The sequence below is a fragment of the Leptidea sinapis genome, chromosome 24 (genome assembly GCF_905404315.1).
Source record: "Leptidea sinapis chromosome 24, ilLepSina1.1, whole genome shotgun sequence".
In the NCBI taxonomy this organism is placed as follows: domain Eukaryota; kingdom Metazoa; phylum Arthropoda; class Insecta; order Lepidoptera; family Pieridae; genus Leptidea; species Leptidea sinapis.
Window position 1 is genome coordinate 8,089,377 of NC_066288.1, and position 17,818 is coordinate 8,107,194.

Below are 17,818 nucleotides of genomic sequence, written 5' to 3' on the forward strand. Positions count from 1 at the left end.
TCATCAAAGAAAATATAATTTATCATCATAGACATTTTTAAGGCATTACTTAATATAAATACAATACAACCATTTGTATACATTTACAAAAAAAAAAGAAATATCGAAATCGGTTGGCGCTTTATTCGTAAATTTATCGCGCACATACTTATACAAAATTAAAGACTTTTATGGTTTTCTCATGGTTGCCATTGTCAGATTTGGACCTAATTGCAACTGGACCACCAGCTTTCTAATAAAAAAAGAATTATCAAAATCGGTTCACCTAGTTTTGAGGTAAAAAACACATAACTACGAATAGAGAACCTCCTCCTATTTTGAAGTCGGTTAAAACCAACAATAATGTTATAACATGAATGAGCTATGATCCAATAACAAACCCAGGTTCAGCACTTGTATATATTTAAACGTCTTTCTAAAGAATCAATAAAATATGACCGTCATAATAAGTTATAACTAAGTGTGTCTAATCTAATGAAGTAATATCAGGATTGTATATAACCGTATTGCCGTGTTTGATGTGATGTATTTATCAGGGAAGGGTCGGCCGTCGCTAGGGTTGTCACTTACTTTACAGGATATTAAATAAGTTTTACGGATCTCGAATGGGTTGCGGTCCGGAAGCGCATGCGATTTTAAATCATAATATTAAGTAAAACGATCTCCGCTTGCGTTAAGTTAAGTAGACATCACCACACTATAGAATACATTTCAATTTACGTACTATTATAAATAAAACTTTATTTTTTTATGAAAATAAGGAACAAGACGAGCAAGACTTCAGCTGATGGTAACGGATACGCCCTGCCCATTACAATGCAGTGCCGTTCAGGATTCTTGAAAAACCCAAAAATTCTGTGCGGCACCACAATTATTGCGCTCGACACCTTGAGACATAAGATGTTAAGTCTCATTTGCCCAGTAATTTCACTAGCTACGGCGCCCTTCAAACCGAAACACAGTAATGCTTATACATTACTGCTTCACGGCACAAATAGGCGCTGAAAAAGCTATTGCCCACTATTGTTGCCCACATAAAAAATATAACTAAACATCTCTATACCTACATAGACTTATGACTTGTTTATACAGAATAATATAATTTTTACTATGAAGTATTTAGTACCAGGCGGACATAGGTGATGAAGAGTTAGTATGATCAGTTTGAAACGTAATTGATGACCCCTGTCTTATCCTGTTTCGCGACGTTATATCCCTTGAACTTATAATTTATTGGTGAAGTAATTTATTTACAGGTTATAGTAATGTCTCAAATCTCAACTTCTGATGATATGTACCAGGACTTCATAATAAGATCAGTAATCATTTTGCAAGATTATTGTTATGCCAAGCTTATGCAGCAAGTGACAATGTCAATGCATAAAACGGGAAGCTGGTGGTTGTGTTCAAGGCGTCAGAGTACTACAGAGGTTTGTTTTCAAATTAGCTTCAAATATTGTCAGGGCTAAGGGTTAGGTTAGGCTTATTAATATTATTATTACTCTTAGCCCTATAATGTAATTACCTACTGAATGTAAATACTAATTATTTTTAAACATGGCACCTATTTCAAAGTCTATAAAATTTTATCATTTACCTCAATTTACTTTGTTAAGCATATTTACTAAGGATGATTTTCGAGAAAAGTTCTTTTGTAATTCTTATTTCAATTTATTTGCACAGAAAAAAATCTTTAAAATATTAAACTAATAATGCGCTACGTTATCTAAAGAGTAACTTGGAACATTTAATTAAAAGTCTTTTTGTATTTCAGGATATTTTGCAATTTTTATATTCAACCGCACTTAGGAGGACTCAAATCAAATTAAATCGAAGCCGCGGTGTAGTTCACCGAAAATACAATGGAGGACATGAATTGCGGAAAGCACTTATTTCCAATCAGCCTTATTATTAATTAGTATTACTACAGATAAGAGTAAGTGTAAAAATAATACACAGAGGCCATCACCAAGTGTACCCTTTAAATCAAACAATCTTCTCCCCCAGAGCGCCTTTTGTGTCTGAAGCTGTGGTAGTAATATAAATGACATCAAAAACTCAGGTCTCAAAAGATAACAAGGAATCAATTGAAACTTAAATATTATGTATTATAAAATAAATAAAATAGCCTTTATTGCTGTTTCTTTCCTTATAATAAATACATGCCTACTTCCTAAAAATTCACTTAAACTATTCTAAATTACATTTGTAGGCAACTGGACGTTTGTGTGGAACAGCTTGTCTGTCGACAATGGCCTCCTCTGAAGATTTCCACGTATTCCTGTCTCTTGCAGTCTTTTCTTGAAGTAATCTTCCCATCTTTTGATTTGTGTGCCTCTAATTATTTTGCTATCACTTGGATACCATTCGGTTACTAACATAGTCCATTTCTCTTTACTTTCTCTTAAAACATGCCACGTCCAACGCCATTTGAGTTGCCTGTAGGCTGTAAATTAAAAAAAATATGTATTATTATTTTAATAACGTGACTTTTATTCCTATTTAATCAGGTGAATAAACTAATAATTAGTGCATCGTCGTCATTTACCTATTAGATCCCTGGGGCAAATTATATTTTAAATTCATATATTGAGCATGTTTTTGCAGATTCAGATGATCTATCTGTCGTAAGGAGGTCTCTTCCCTCTTTAAAAACGGGACTAATGCATACATAAATTGGAACTTCGTCAAAGTTGCAAATTCTCTAAGAGATATTATTATAAGCAACAAATTAAATAATTTATCTTCATGGAAGTTTAAAGTAATACAAAGTCTGTTAGTTTTTTTAAATAATATTTATTTAAAATACAATGTAGCTTACAATACAATAACACACACTTAAACTTTAAGAAGCTTACTTGTGACTGAAGCCGCTTTAAATTAAATTACATAATATTGAAAAAGAAAAGAACAATTATTTTCAATTACAGTTATTATAACATAGATCTTATTTGGAAAAAAGTAGTATAGAAATCAATAAAATGAAAATAAAAAATAATTATCGAATAAACGTTAGGAATTACAAATTAGTTGTCTACCTAGCTTACCGCAGATAAAATTATGTTAATGAAGGATTTTGTAAAAAGTCCTTTTTAACGATGATTTATATTTGTTTTTATTTATATATAATTTTTAAATTTCTATGTAACGTGTAATAGTGTAAGCCCTACATCGAAGCGTCGGCGCGGGTCGAGCGTCCGGCAGATGTTATCATTCTCACCTGGTGCCTGGGACCGTGTGGTGTGTTTCGTGCGCACGCGCTGCCCTTGCTGACTCTTGCGCCCACACACGCGCGTAGACCAAGAGCTGACTAACCAATTAAAGGTCAACAATTTTTTTATAAAAGGCCTTACCACAAATATTACCATAGCCTGTAGATTCTGTAATATTGCAGACTATAATGCGTAAACGTAGCATCTCTTTTTGAAGTCCATTTCTTTAACCACCTGAGATATCACAAATATGACATAAGTTTTTATATAATTTATTTAATATTAATCACAGTATTTATTTTACTAAGCACAAGTTTTTTTTGTTAAGAATTATAAAATTTATTATACCTAAAATTACTTATTCTGATTAAAAATAGTCAATTAAAATTGATTTTTTATAAACCATCAAAATGATGAAAGCCTAGCAATAATGACTTGAGTGTCGTTATTTTTCCCTTGAACATTGATGCCCCTAATACCCTAATGCAGGGGCGCCTTTTTCACTTTCTCTTAAATAAAAACTAATGGATGCTATTTCTAAACTTGCAAGCAAAGCCTAAAATAATATTATAATTATCAATTGCAGCCTGAATAGCCTAAATAAACAAATCCTGTTAATATAATGAATTTTATCAAATCAATGTGGTGATGTTTTTCACTAAAATGTTATTATTTATGAGAATATTTTAATTGATTGAAAGGCTAAGGAAATTGATTTAGTATAAATTTTTTTAGCAGGGTCTTAATAGGGTTAGGTTAGAACTAACAGTATTATTTGTATGTATTTAAATTAATTTATTATTTCAAAGAAAAAATAACAATTACTGAACTTGTGATTTATATGTTCAAGTTTCCTTTTCACAACCTACCAAATGCCATATAAGAAAAATAAATATGAATATGAAGATAGTCTATCAATCTATAATCCATCTATTCTGAAAATAATTATATGAGTTTTTGTTTGACGACCTGTATAGCCGAGTGGTTAGCGATCCTACCTACTAAGCTAGAGGTCCCGGGTTCGAATCCCGGTAGGTGCAAGCATTTATATGATGAATATGGACGTTTGTTTCCGAGTCATGGATGTTTAAATGTATTTATTAATGTTTATATAAATTTATGTATGTTAAAGTAAGTATATTGTATTAAATATATCATTGTCTTGTAACCCATAACACAGGCAATATATGCTTAACTTGGGGCAAGATAATTTGTGTAAAAAGTGTGTCAATATTATATTATATATTATATTATGTTTGAGTCGATTTTACGGTCACAATACCGCAAGCTCTTAGACTAAATAGATGTAAAAGTAATTTGCACGTGCCCATCCTTGAAATTGAAATCTGTTTTTGTTCACTTTATTGCAACATCCCATAAGCGTCATTCTCATCACCAACTATGTGAGATTATCAAACTCATTTCAAGTTATTGTTGTTTTCATAAAAATACTTTATGTTGAATGCAATGTTGGCAGATATTAATGTTTATTTATAGCAAACCATTTATTTAGAACTTTTTTAGGGATAATCTTAATATATATATTTCTTTTGTGCGTCTGTGGTAACTGAACTCCTCCTAAACAGCGGGTCCGATTTTAATGAAACTTTCTGTGTGTATTCAGGTGGATTCGAGAATGGTTTAGATTCACAATTGAAGTACCTCCTAAACGGCTGGACCGATTTTAATAAAACTTTCTGTGTGTCTTCAGGTGGATTCGAGAATGGTTTAGTTTCACAATTGAACTACCACACCACAATTGACCCCATAGCCTGCGTTTTGTCGAAAATTTAGGTCGATACAATGTAATAGCGTATAGTCGAATAAAGCATGCAAGAGAAAATAAAATCTCTAACGGAGATACAGCGAACTGATAGAAAACGAAAACGAATTGATTGTTACTGTAACCGCATTTATCATGGGAAGTGTTCCGAAGAGTTGTTTCACCTGATTGATGCCGCCGAATTCCACCTTCGCACGATACACCACAAGTTAGGATATCATCCCCACCATCTGGATGTGTGGCGGTCCTCCATAGTGCGGTTTTCAAGGAGGTTTCTTCCACGTACTACAAAGCTGTGGAATGACTTCGTTGTGCGGTGTTTCCGGGACGATACCACTTTTGGTACCTTAAAAAAAGCGCGTACACACTCCTTAAAGGCTGTGGAAATAATGTGGGCGGCGGTGATCACTTAACACCAGGTGACCCGTACGCTCGTTTGTCCTCCTATTCAATAAACAAAAACGATGTTGACTGACAAGTCCTAAGTAGTCAGCCATGGTTGGCATTAATTCCTTAGTATTTTGAATATCAAACCACTAGCTAACTCACACATTGATAAATATAATTGATCACGCATCATCGAGCTCTCAAAGTCAAAGTCAAATAAACTTTATTTAATTAGGCTTAAACTAAGCGCTTTTTAATCGACACTACAAATACTTCTAGTAGAGCTCGGGAGAACATACAAGAAACTTAACAACGGCCACTCTTTTCAATCAAATAGAGTATTTTACAATGACTGTAATATACATATCAAATTAGTTTGTAAGGTACTGTATCCAATATATGAGTCGTGTTTAAATTATATAAATTATTTCATGAATTAAAAGTACCTATAAATATAAATTATCGTATATTGGATGCATCAACCTTTAGTGCTTGAACTCATTGTTTGTGTAAGGATGCTTTGTGAACATGATGGTCGTGAATACTGTCACAATTAGTAATTGCATCCAACAAATATAATGATTTATTAACAATAATAAGTCGACCTGGCACCACAAGCAGCACCCGTTCACGAGTTGTATGGTTGTCTATGCGCTGTCCTAATCTATGGTTAAAACAAGTTACACAATGTAACACGCATGCACAGAACGACATCAAGTTTACGAATAAAAAATGACGCATCAGATAATATGTCAACCTCCCATCACGAAGTTAAAATATAATCCGATAAACAATTTAACGGTCGACAGGCTCCGTACAATATGACGCGAGGGCTAGACATTCAACCAGCCGTGCGGAAAATTTATTAATTTATTTAAGTTAATGTAATTAAGGTAATGCAATGATCTATCATACAGTAACTATGTTATACCTAGTCTTGCCACCTTTTTTGTACGAGCACAACCTGGACGGACAGATCTTTTTCTGTCACAAATTAGTTAATAGCCTGGTACACAAACATTTTATTAATACCAAGCGTATGGAGAGTTTTAAAATTTTTTGGTTCTCTTTATCACCCTACTCCATTTAAATATCGCAAAATATTGTAAAATGTATAAAAACTACAGATTCCAAATTTTAATAGTAACTGTATTTAGGGCCAGACTACAGACAGCTTTAATAAATTGTTATTAAGAAGTAATTTATAAATTATAATATTGTTTCAAGGCTTAAATAGTTTTATTTTTAAGATCAATACATATAATAATAGACAGAATTAGAATTAAAAACTTCATAATAACACATTTAATGAAGAAACAGCCTCATGTTCCAACTGCTACAAACAAACACTGGAAAGGCATAAAAAAGGCCAAAATTTGGCCATCAGACGAACCAACCCAGGCCATTATAAAATCACCTGAAAAAAATCTACAAAAATGAATTAAGTTACTGATGATGACTCTTGAAGCATGGATATTAAAAGAAAAGAGGCTTCAAATAGGGATCACTCAACAAACCAATCGCACTTCAACTAATCTGCTAATCCAAAGTACTGATCGCAAGATCAAGAGATTGAGAAAAAAACAAAAAAAATATCACTGCCACAGCTTTGGAAATAAGAGAGACTGAGAGAGAAGAAACGGCGCCAGAAACTTACTAGGTATGTGTATAATTACTACATGAAACTTAATTTATAATACAGTATGTACCAAATTATTATCGCGAGCATCGAGCGTACGGTGTACATTCTCTTACAACACCAGAGGAATCACAGGAGCGTTGGCGTTAGGAAAATATTTTATTAATGAATATGAACTGTTCTCTGCTGTTATTGCTTAACCGGTTCTGAGAAATCTGTAGGGAATTACACCATGAAGAATGGGAATTACCTCACTTTGTTTTACGGCCGTTTTCAATAACGTATCTTTAGTTACGGATAGATTGCTGTCAATGTTTAATGACAAGATCTTATCTATCCATAGTTATGTCTGATATAGTTATAGTCCAATGTTTTATAATAAAAATAATATTGACACACTTTTTACACAAATTATCTTGCCCCAAGTTAAGCATATTTAGCCTGTGTTATGGGTTACAAGATAATGATATATTTAATACAATATACTCACTTAAACATACATAAATTCATATAAACATACATGAATACATTTAAACATCCATGACTTGGAAACAAACATCCATATTCATCATATAAATGCTTGCCCCTACCTACCTTTATGTCGATAGGTTATTGAAATGTAAGTAAGCATAAAAGGATAGATTTGTCTACCTCTAGTTACTTAAATTAGGGATAGATACGTTATTGAAAACGGCCGTTAGTGTGCGTGGGTTGCTGAAATAAGAGGTTAACAGTTCGCCGCTACTTTTTTTGACATGTTCACAGCTATCGCAGTCTATCTAGACGTATAAATAATCTAAGGCATCAAAACGGCAAGTCATTCCAATGCTATACATTTTAAAATCTAGAATGTCAAAAAAGTTTCACTCGTAAATCTTGCGACAAATAGGTAAGTTTTATCTTAATACAAAGTACACGCCGAAACGTTAATTTCAAACATAAAAAAAATATGATTTTTAATTCAAACTCGAAGTAGGCTATGAGTAATTCATGCAATATAAAGTATTTCTCTATGATACATCATTTCTCAATTTAAAGGGTGTAAAACAAACTTCTACCTAAAAGCGGTAATTATGACTGAAATATTAAAACAATAGCTATTAACAAATTGGAATACCTTGTTTACTTTTACTCAATGCTTTTTAAAATTCTCACGACTCGGTATTTAACAGATGGACTCAATCATTTAGTTGAGTCGCCAGCCGCTCTTGTTTGTGTGTCGATTAGCATTACTCTAAAAGTACTTCGCCTATTTAGGAAGCTTTCATTGTCACTTTTGGTCACGGGGCATTGTTATTGTGTGAGCTATTATAGTAACATATTTCTTATCATGTCACATATATTTATTTATTCAATCAAAATAAATCTTATAACTATATTTACAATAAGGAATAACGTACCAATAATACTGGCAGAATTTCCACGTTCGATAGCTAGGCTGATCCGTTGACCGAAATAGCTGCCAGCGCTTGGGTTAGCAGTAGCCTTATTGAGGCGAGAAGATAGTACTTGTCTCGACACCAAACGGCACGAATATGTAAGACTATTTGAGACCGACATATTTGCGATGCTTGCTGTCTTCGGCAGTTGAAGCATCAGCCCCAGCACCAACTGACGTAACTTGGACATGAGAAGGAGCCAGAGTGTCGACGCAAGTAAGACAATTTAACTGCCTCATCTAAGACAATGTACAGGAACAAACATGTCATTTAAATTGCCTAAATCTACAAATATATATGGCACCAGAGCAAACAACTACGTCATTCCTCTATACTTAAACGAGACTCCCTTAGAGATTCAAAAATTATAAATAAATAAAAATAAATATAAGTCATCGTTAAAAAAATACTTTAGACAAAATCCTTCATTAATATAATTTTATCTGCGGTAAGCTAAGTAGACAACTAATTTGTAATTACTAACATTTAGTTGATAATTATATTTTATTTTGCATTTTATTGATTTCTATACTACTTTGTTTAAAATAAGATCTTGTAATAACTGTATAATTGAAAATAATTGTTCTTTTCTTTTTAAATATTATGTAATTTAATTTTAAGCGGCTTCACACACAGATCATAAGCTTCCTAAATTTTAAGTGTGTGTTATTATATTGTAAGCTACATTGTATTTTAAATAAATATTATAATAAAATACAAGTCGCGTTCCAAACCAGCGCCCTTCCCCGTGCCCAAGCCACCAGAGTCAATAAATAGTTCTTGTAACTGTATTTACAATAATGTTAATATTGATTAACTGAGAGACTGATGTTATATGACACATATGTGCTTTTTATGTTTCAAATATGCGTATATCGTATATATATATATATAATGGGCAGCAACAGCCACTAAACTCTTAAAACAAATCTTATTAAATGCTAAGTGCGGCACATGATTCGACAATTCAGGGAATGTGGGTGTTTCTTACTTACTGAGTTGTTTCTCACGTCACAAGTCACTGGAAAATCTTTCGAGCTACCAGTATAGGACAGGTTTTTATTTGGTAGGAGCCTGAAATATGAGCCCGATTTCAGTTTCTAATTCTGCATCGTCAAAAATTATTTTAAACTAGTATAGACTAGACCAAGCCAGTTTTTCCTGAAGAATTCATGTTAGACTCAAATAGTCCAGTCTAGGCTAAGCGGGTTTGTCCTAACGCCGATCAGAGAAACCAGTTTAACCTAGTCTGTACCGGTTTATCCTATCGACTAAAGGATGAACTGATTTGACGTGGGAAAAACAACTTTCACATAGTATTTTATTTAATTAACGCGAGTGTTGCACATCGAAATAAAAAACATTTTAAAGGATTAAAACGAGTGTAATTGTAATACTGTATACTTTAGTTTTATGTAGTTTAGGGCCATTTGTGGCCTAGGAGGTGGTATTTGCTGTGGGTGGGTTAGCTAAAATAATAATTAAAAATGTAACTTTTACGCAAAAGTAATCGATCAAGCAGAGTTAAAATTAACGCGCATTTTAATATTTCAGATTGTTTTATTTATGTATGTTTAAGTAAGTATATTGTATTAAACATATCGTTGTCTTATACCCACAGTATAGGCTATGCCTAGTTTGGAGAAAGATAATTTGTGTAAAAGTGTGTCAATATTTCTTTATTTATTTAAAAACTAGTTTGTTAATATTTTATTTGATTAATGTGAGTGTTACACATTTAAATAAAAAAACTTTTAAAGAATTAAAACGCGTTTAGACGTAATTAGTTGTAACTGTTTTACATTTAACATCCAAATTAAGAATAGATCCAATAGAAGAAGAAGGTGGTATAAAATAATCAAACACCTGGGATCCAATAATCTCTAAATTAAAACCCATAAATACACATACCAAAAAAGAAGAGGACCCTGTCAGTAAATTTTGCCAAAAACAATCTGTCTAACATCTGTTAACTAAAATAAAAAAGTAACTTTTTTGCAAAATCTAATGTAAATACAGATACAATTACACTCGTTTTAATCCTTTAAAAGTGTTTTATTTAAATTAGTTTGTTCTAAATTCGGGTTTGGCCGGTAACATATGCAGTAACATCCAAAAAGGCATCTTTAAGTAAACAATTGTGATTATTATTAATATCCATAGCTGTGATGTAACAACACAACACTACACAGCCTGTGATCAGATTACGAACAACGCATCAGAATGCAATATTCATATCATTAAATTGCAAAGCGGACAATTTCCTCTCCATATTATTGAGTGAATGCCAGAATAATGTGGATATTTTGTGAATAGCCGTAATGAAAGTTTATGTTTTTGAAAGCTTAATTTGTCGCTTATTGTGATAAGTTATGAATGCTTAATTGGGTTTTGACGGATTATTAATTTCGTTATTTGTTTTATGGTGATATAATTATTGTGTTTAGAGTTTCTTGTTCGTTGCGTTTTTGTTATAGACAAAGGAGGACTGAAGGACTATAACACTACAAATAAGGGATTGCTTGGAACTAATTCTAGTAGGCTTCATAAGATACATAATAGCTTTAATGGTAAATGCATACAATTTTATAATAAAGTCCCAGCCACTGTTCAGGCATTGTCTATAAATAAATTTAAATGTTTTATTAAAAAATGGCTCCGACGTAAATCCTACTAGTCCACAGCTGATCGGAAAGCCTGGGCTAGTCCCAGGCCCCATTATGATTATTTTATAGCAATAGCAACGACAGTACAATGGTATGGTATGGTATAGGGGCTCCTGTTTCCGCAATCAAACCACTAGTATGAGTGCATTTTGCGTGCCGTATTGCCCAGTTACTCCAACCAGCCCATCTCCTTCCAGAAGTTCAGAATATACCTGGGGTGTTCGCAGACTTCCTGGAGCGACCTCGTATTAGTTAAGGTTTTTGGCCGTTGGATGGCCACCACGGCACATCCCACCAGAATTACGTGAGTGACCGTTTCATCCTCGGCCAGACAGCCTCTGCACTGGACTGTCCGTTACGCCGATTGTGAAAAGGTGTTTGTTTAGTGATGTGTGACCCGTTAGGGTGCCCACTATTATACGGATGTAATGTCTGTTGAGGCTGATAAGTCTACGTGTCAGTTTGGGCGATAGTGCAGGTATCGCTTCTTTCGACTGTCCATAGCTTGAGACATTCATCCATCGGGTTTTGTGTAGGTTGTTGGTGTATCCATGAGCGCATTTGACTGAAGGACAGTGGCAGAAGTGGAAATGGACCAGACCACTTGGGTTGCCGATGCCCGCCTTGCAAGTTCATCCGCTGCATCATTACCCAACGAACCGCTTTGTCCCTTAATCCATTGCAGAGTTACCCGATTATAAGAGGGAACTTGTTCTAGGGTTTGGTGACACTCGTATATTAGCGCTGAGTTGTAGGTGATACTCTTCAGCGCTGTTAGTACCGCCATACTGTTAGAGAGAATTCTGATTCTGTGGCCATGTACTTTTCTTCTTAATAGTGCGTTGGCAGGTTCCTTGATGGCTACACTCTAACATTGGAAGATGGAGCTGTGTGTGCTCAGTACAATATTGTATATTTTATTAAAAAGAGCGCAATAAAAAAAGAATGCTGGGAGAGTTTCTTGCGCCGCTTCTACTCTTTGAGAGCGCCATTTGTTTCCAAAGTGGTAGTAGTATTTAGTATATTAGAAATGACATCAAATACAAATACATCTATAGGAATAAATTTTGAGAAAATAAATACGTTTTATGCCCATTAAAGAGCATACATACGGGGTATGCCTTGCTATATATATCACCTTGCTCCAAACTTTCCTAAATCACCGGAAGAATCTCAAGAGCATCAAAAAATCGCCGACCTTATAAGCATGAAAAAAATGAATAAATAAATTGTAAAAACGAAAACATTGGTTGAGAATGAACGGTGCTACCTTTGTGCCAGTGTCAACTAAAATTGACGAATTCTAATTTCAGTCACCGAGTTATGTACGTTATTATTTTTTATGTTATTATTTTAGATCATTTATACGTCTATGACAGCTGTGAAAACGTCGTAAAAAAAGTGTAGACAATTAGCCTCTATTTTGAGCAATGCATGCAAACTAACACAAAGTGACATACAAATCGCGAGTATAAGACGTAGCTTGTCACGCATACTAAAGTGATAATACTGACCTGTTGTCTAGCAGCAACAAGCATAAATTATCTATGGTTATTATTATGTTAAAATTTTTAACTTTCATTTATAATATTTATGCATGTTGAAAGACGGTGATTTTATTTGTAATTTTTTGTTGCTATCTGGTATACTTAGGGCTTAGGGTAACAACAAAAAGACCAAGACTGCGGGTTTTGCAACACACATCTCGCTTCAAACAGCGATTTTATATGGAAGCAGCTGACAGCTACATTACTTCAAAACCGAATTATACGGGTTAAGGACCTATTTTATTTCGGGCATACCGTTTCCCCTCTCTTATATAAAAAAATATTTTGTTGAGGCCTAGGTGGGTAAAATGAAGATGGCAGTATTTTCTTCAAGCTCAACTCGCAATCACAGGTTGATGGTTTTTAATTGCCTCAAGCAACTTTTGAGTTACATTTAGATTTTATAATATTTTGAATCACGAATACTTTTTTTTATTATACGCTTGCTGTTTAGGGATTGAAGATTAATCTTTTGAAGATTTAGCGGTAGGCTTAAGAAAGTCATTATAAATGTCGTAAAAAAACCAATATATATGAAGTTCGCAATTCATGTAAAATAGTCACCAGCGCCCTACCTCGTGTCCAAGCCAACAGGATCATTCCATCAGGACGCTTGCCATCGCGGGTAATACCATTTGGCTCTAAAACAGCTGGTATATTAAGAGCGGTAAATGCCGTGCAGCTGACGTTCACTAAGGCCCAAAGTTGGAGGCTACAAATCTGTAATATATTCTAAAATAATAGTATCTCATACTTGGTAAGCATAGGTAATTTATAAATGTAAAGCCGCTTGCTGTTAGGCAATGCATAACAACAGGCCAGGTTTATTGCTATAGTGTGCATGACAAGCTGCGTCGCGATACCTATGTCACTTTGGTTTAGTGTGCGTGCGTTGCTAGAGTTTCTATTTGGCGTTATTTTACAGGTGCCTAACAGCCGTTCCCAATATAGAATCTACAGATAGAGATAAATTACTACTGTCAGTAATAGGCTGTCAATAATCTGAAGCTGTCCCAATATACCCGATAAGTCCTTCTAATCGCCTTATATTGGGACGAGTGAATTGCAATTTCCAAATACAAACCATACAAACTTCTGCTATCGCTGGTAAGCTATACGTCCTCTCATTGACAGACAGTGTGTACGGATAAGGTGAGACGGTCGATAAGTTTATTGGGACAGAAATGTCAACGATAGTTACGATTTTTATCTCAAGTAGGCCACAACCGGAGATAGACTGGAGTGCCCCAAGGCTGTGTGCTATCTACCACGCTGTTTCTTCTGCATATCAATGATATGTTTGACACCTCCAACATACATTGCTATGCAGACGACAGCACATGCAGGTCTCTCTCGGGAAAACGTCGACCAGTGCCGGGAGAAAGTTGTGTCTTCTATCGAGTCCTCTCTCGAGAAGGTCACGGAATGGGGTAAATTGAACCTTGTCCAATTTAACCCCCAGAAGACTCAAATTTGCGCGTTTACCACTAAATAACCCCATTTGTCGTATCACTGCTCTTCGATAACACTTTCATTAAAGCCTCGCATCGATTCCAGTATCGAAATACTGGGTCTCGAAATCTCGAGCGATTGCCAATTCGGTGGCCATCTGGAGGGCAAAGACAAATTGGCTTCGAAGAAGCTGGGCGTCATCAATAGGGCACGGCAATACTTCAAGCCGGTCCACATTCTAGCGCTCTACAAAGCGCAGGTCCGGCCACACATGGAGTATTGCTGTCATCTCTGGTCTGGCGCACCCCAGTAAAAATCGTAACTATATTTACATTTATGAAAATTTAATATATGTTCACAAAAATCGTCACCTTTTTGCTCTTAATAGTGATTTTCATTATTATAACACTAGAAATAAGGGATTGCTTGTAACTAATTCTAGTAGGCTTCATAAGATACATAATAGCTTTAAGGGTAAATGTATACACTTCTACAATAAAGTCCCAGCCACTGTTCAGGCATTGTCTATAAATAAATTTAAATGTTTTATAAAAAAATGGCTCTGTCGTAAATCCTATTACTCCACTGCTGAATATCTAAATGATCGGACAGCCTGGGACTAGATTGTGATTATTTTATAGCAACTGTACAATATTGTATATTTTTATTGAAAAGAGCGCAAAAAAAAAAGAATGCTGGGAGAGTTTCTTGCGCCGCTTCTTCTCTCTCAGAGCGCCATTTGTTTCCGAAGCGGTAGTAGTATCTAGTAGTATAAGAAATGACATCAAAAAGAATTCTAAAGGAATCAATTTTGAAAAAATAAATGCCTTTTATGCCTTTTTATCAGCTCGATCCATTTGACCGCGTGCAACGCAGAGCAGCTCGAATTGTCGGGGACCCAGTCCTCTGTGAACGGCTGGATCACTTGGCGTTGCGGAGAGTCGCTTCATTGCGTGTCTTCTACCGCATTTATCACGGGGAGTGTTCCAAAGAGCTGTTTAACCTGATTCCTGCCGCCGAATTCCATGGGTACCTTCTTAAAAAAGCGCGTACACCTTCCTTAAAGGCCGGCAATGCTCTTGTGATTCCTCTGGTGTTGCAAGAGAATGTGTGCGGCGGTGATCACGTAACACCAGGTGGCCCATATGCTCGTTTGTCCTCCTATTCCATAAAAAAAAGAATGAATATTGGGAACGGCATTAGTAAACAAGCATTCATAGACGTCTAAATAAGAAGGTTATGGAAATGTTAAATAGAACTTACTTGCGTGACGACTATCCCTTGAATAACCATGTATTACCACGTCCAAAAAAATCATTGATATAATATATTTTATTTAAAAAAAAAACAGTATTTTGTTATCTGTTAATTATAATATTTAGATTTTTGTATAGTGGGATAATTTGTTAGATATTTCATTCTATTTATTTAATTATAGCCTATATATATACTAGCTGCCCCGACAGACGTTGTTCTGTAGATTATAAAAATAAAACATACAGTTTTATAGGAATTTGCCAATAATATTTCAAAATATCAAGATTTATTTCGTAAAAAATGCTCCTGTTATAATGAAGTTGTTTCACAGCGGAACTGTCAAACCGTGCGTCACTAAATTCTCTCATAGAAAATATGTCCATACAAAACAAATATTGAAAATAAAAATAATTTTGGGTCCCAAATCGAAATAAAAACTATCCTATCTCTCAAGTTGGACCAAACTGCACTCCATGAAGTAATCCCCATTAAAATCCGTTCATTAGTTTAGGAGTCCATTGAGGACAAACATTGTGACACGAGATTTATATATATATTAAGATATATATATATATATATATATATATATATATATATATATAGAATCTATCATATTAAATATAGCTTATGACGACCTCTATAGCCCAGTGGTTAGTGACCCTGCCTACTGAGCTTAGAGAATCCCGGTAGGTGCGATCATTTATATGATGAGTATGTATATTTGTTTTCGAGTCATGCATGTTTATTTGTATTTATGTATGTTTAAGCAAGTATATTGTATTAAATATATCGTTTTCTTGTACACATAGTACATACAGGCTATGCCTAGTTTGGGGCAAGATAATTGGTTTATGATTGTGTCAATATTGTATTAGATTATTATATTAATTGTATTATCAATATTAGTTTTACCTTAATGTATGTTTGCATTATGTACAAAGCCGATTTAGTTTTAAAAATGGTGAATCGAAAGATTTTGTCGTTACAAAGACCAGTGGGCATCAAATGAACCACATGTTCGTTTGTCAAGAGCTCACATAAAAAGTACCAATAAAGTACAGTACGGCTTGTAAACAAGCGTGACTCATTAAATAATCTTTTTACATTAAAAGCGGAAACTTGTAAAATCAGGGAAATAAGGTCACTCAACCATTAAGCGTGCGGGCACCGCCGCGCATACAAATCAGTCTGTGACAAACTTTTGTTCTAAGTCATATCACAGTGAAGTGCCAAACCATAGCAGACTAAACTTGTTGTTGGTAGTGATTTAAGCTGAATGATGCTGTTATTAGGGGAATTAATCCACTAGTCTTGAGACATTTTAATTTATTGAAACAAAACAAATCTTATAACTATACAATACTATCTATATACATAGATATATATTGAAAATGGTCTTTGTTTGAGGTCTCTTTCACGCCTAAACCACTGATCGTATCGACATCGAATCGAATGGTGGTAGGTTCACATGAACCTATTCGATTTCGATTCGATTCGAATTTTATCATAGATGGTTTATTGCTACTACATATTTTTCGAATTCCAACGTTTCTTCATTAATTTATTTCCTTTTAAAATTCGCCCAGCGAACCGGGCCGGAACGGCTAGTGATAATATAAAATTAAAACTATCATTATGGGGAAGTGTACCAAGAATACTGGCAGCATTTCCGCGTTGGATAGCTAGGCTGATCCGTTAACTGAAATAGCTGCCATCGCTTGGCTTATCACTTACTACTGGTAAGGCCCTATAGGCGAGAAGATACTACTTTGTATATTCTCTGTGGCACTGGGCCCCACGGGCCAAGTGTCTTGACACCAAATGGCACAACGACGTAAGACTCACTGAGACCGACATTATTGCCATGTTCGCTGTCTTCGGCAGTAGAAGCAGCAGCCCCAGCACCAACTGACGTATCTTGGAAATGAGAAGGAGCCAGAGTGTCGACGCAAGTTGCGTCCCACATCAGCGCCCTACACCGTGCCCAAGCCACCAGGGTCATTCCATCAGGATCATAGCGGTGGTAATTCCATTTGGCTTTAAAACAGCTGGTATATTAAGGGCTTTACATGCCCCGCGGATGACTTCATTAATGCTGTCGATTTTAGGCAGGATAACCCGTGACGCGCAAGAGCGCTGCACGGCCACACCGGCATTGATGTGGTCGAGACATTTTCATGCAACATGAAACAGTTGTATGAAATTTCTTATTCTTATTTTGGTCAAGATATCTTTTGTACTTTATTTTGTTTGTATTGAACGTGATTGAGATGTCAGGATTAACACTCGTTCGGATTAAGTCAGTTATACAAAATTATAGGTAATATTGAAAATGATAATGATCTATCATCGGATCTTACGCATAAAATACCCATTAAAGGGTTTCCTGTTTGCGAAAAATAATAATTATCAATTACACAGTCGCATTGCGTGTGT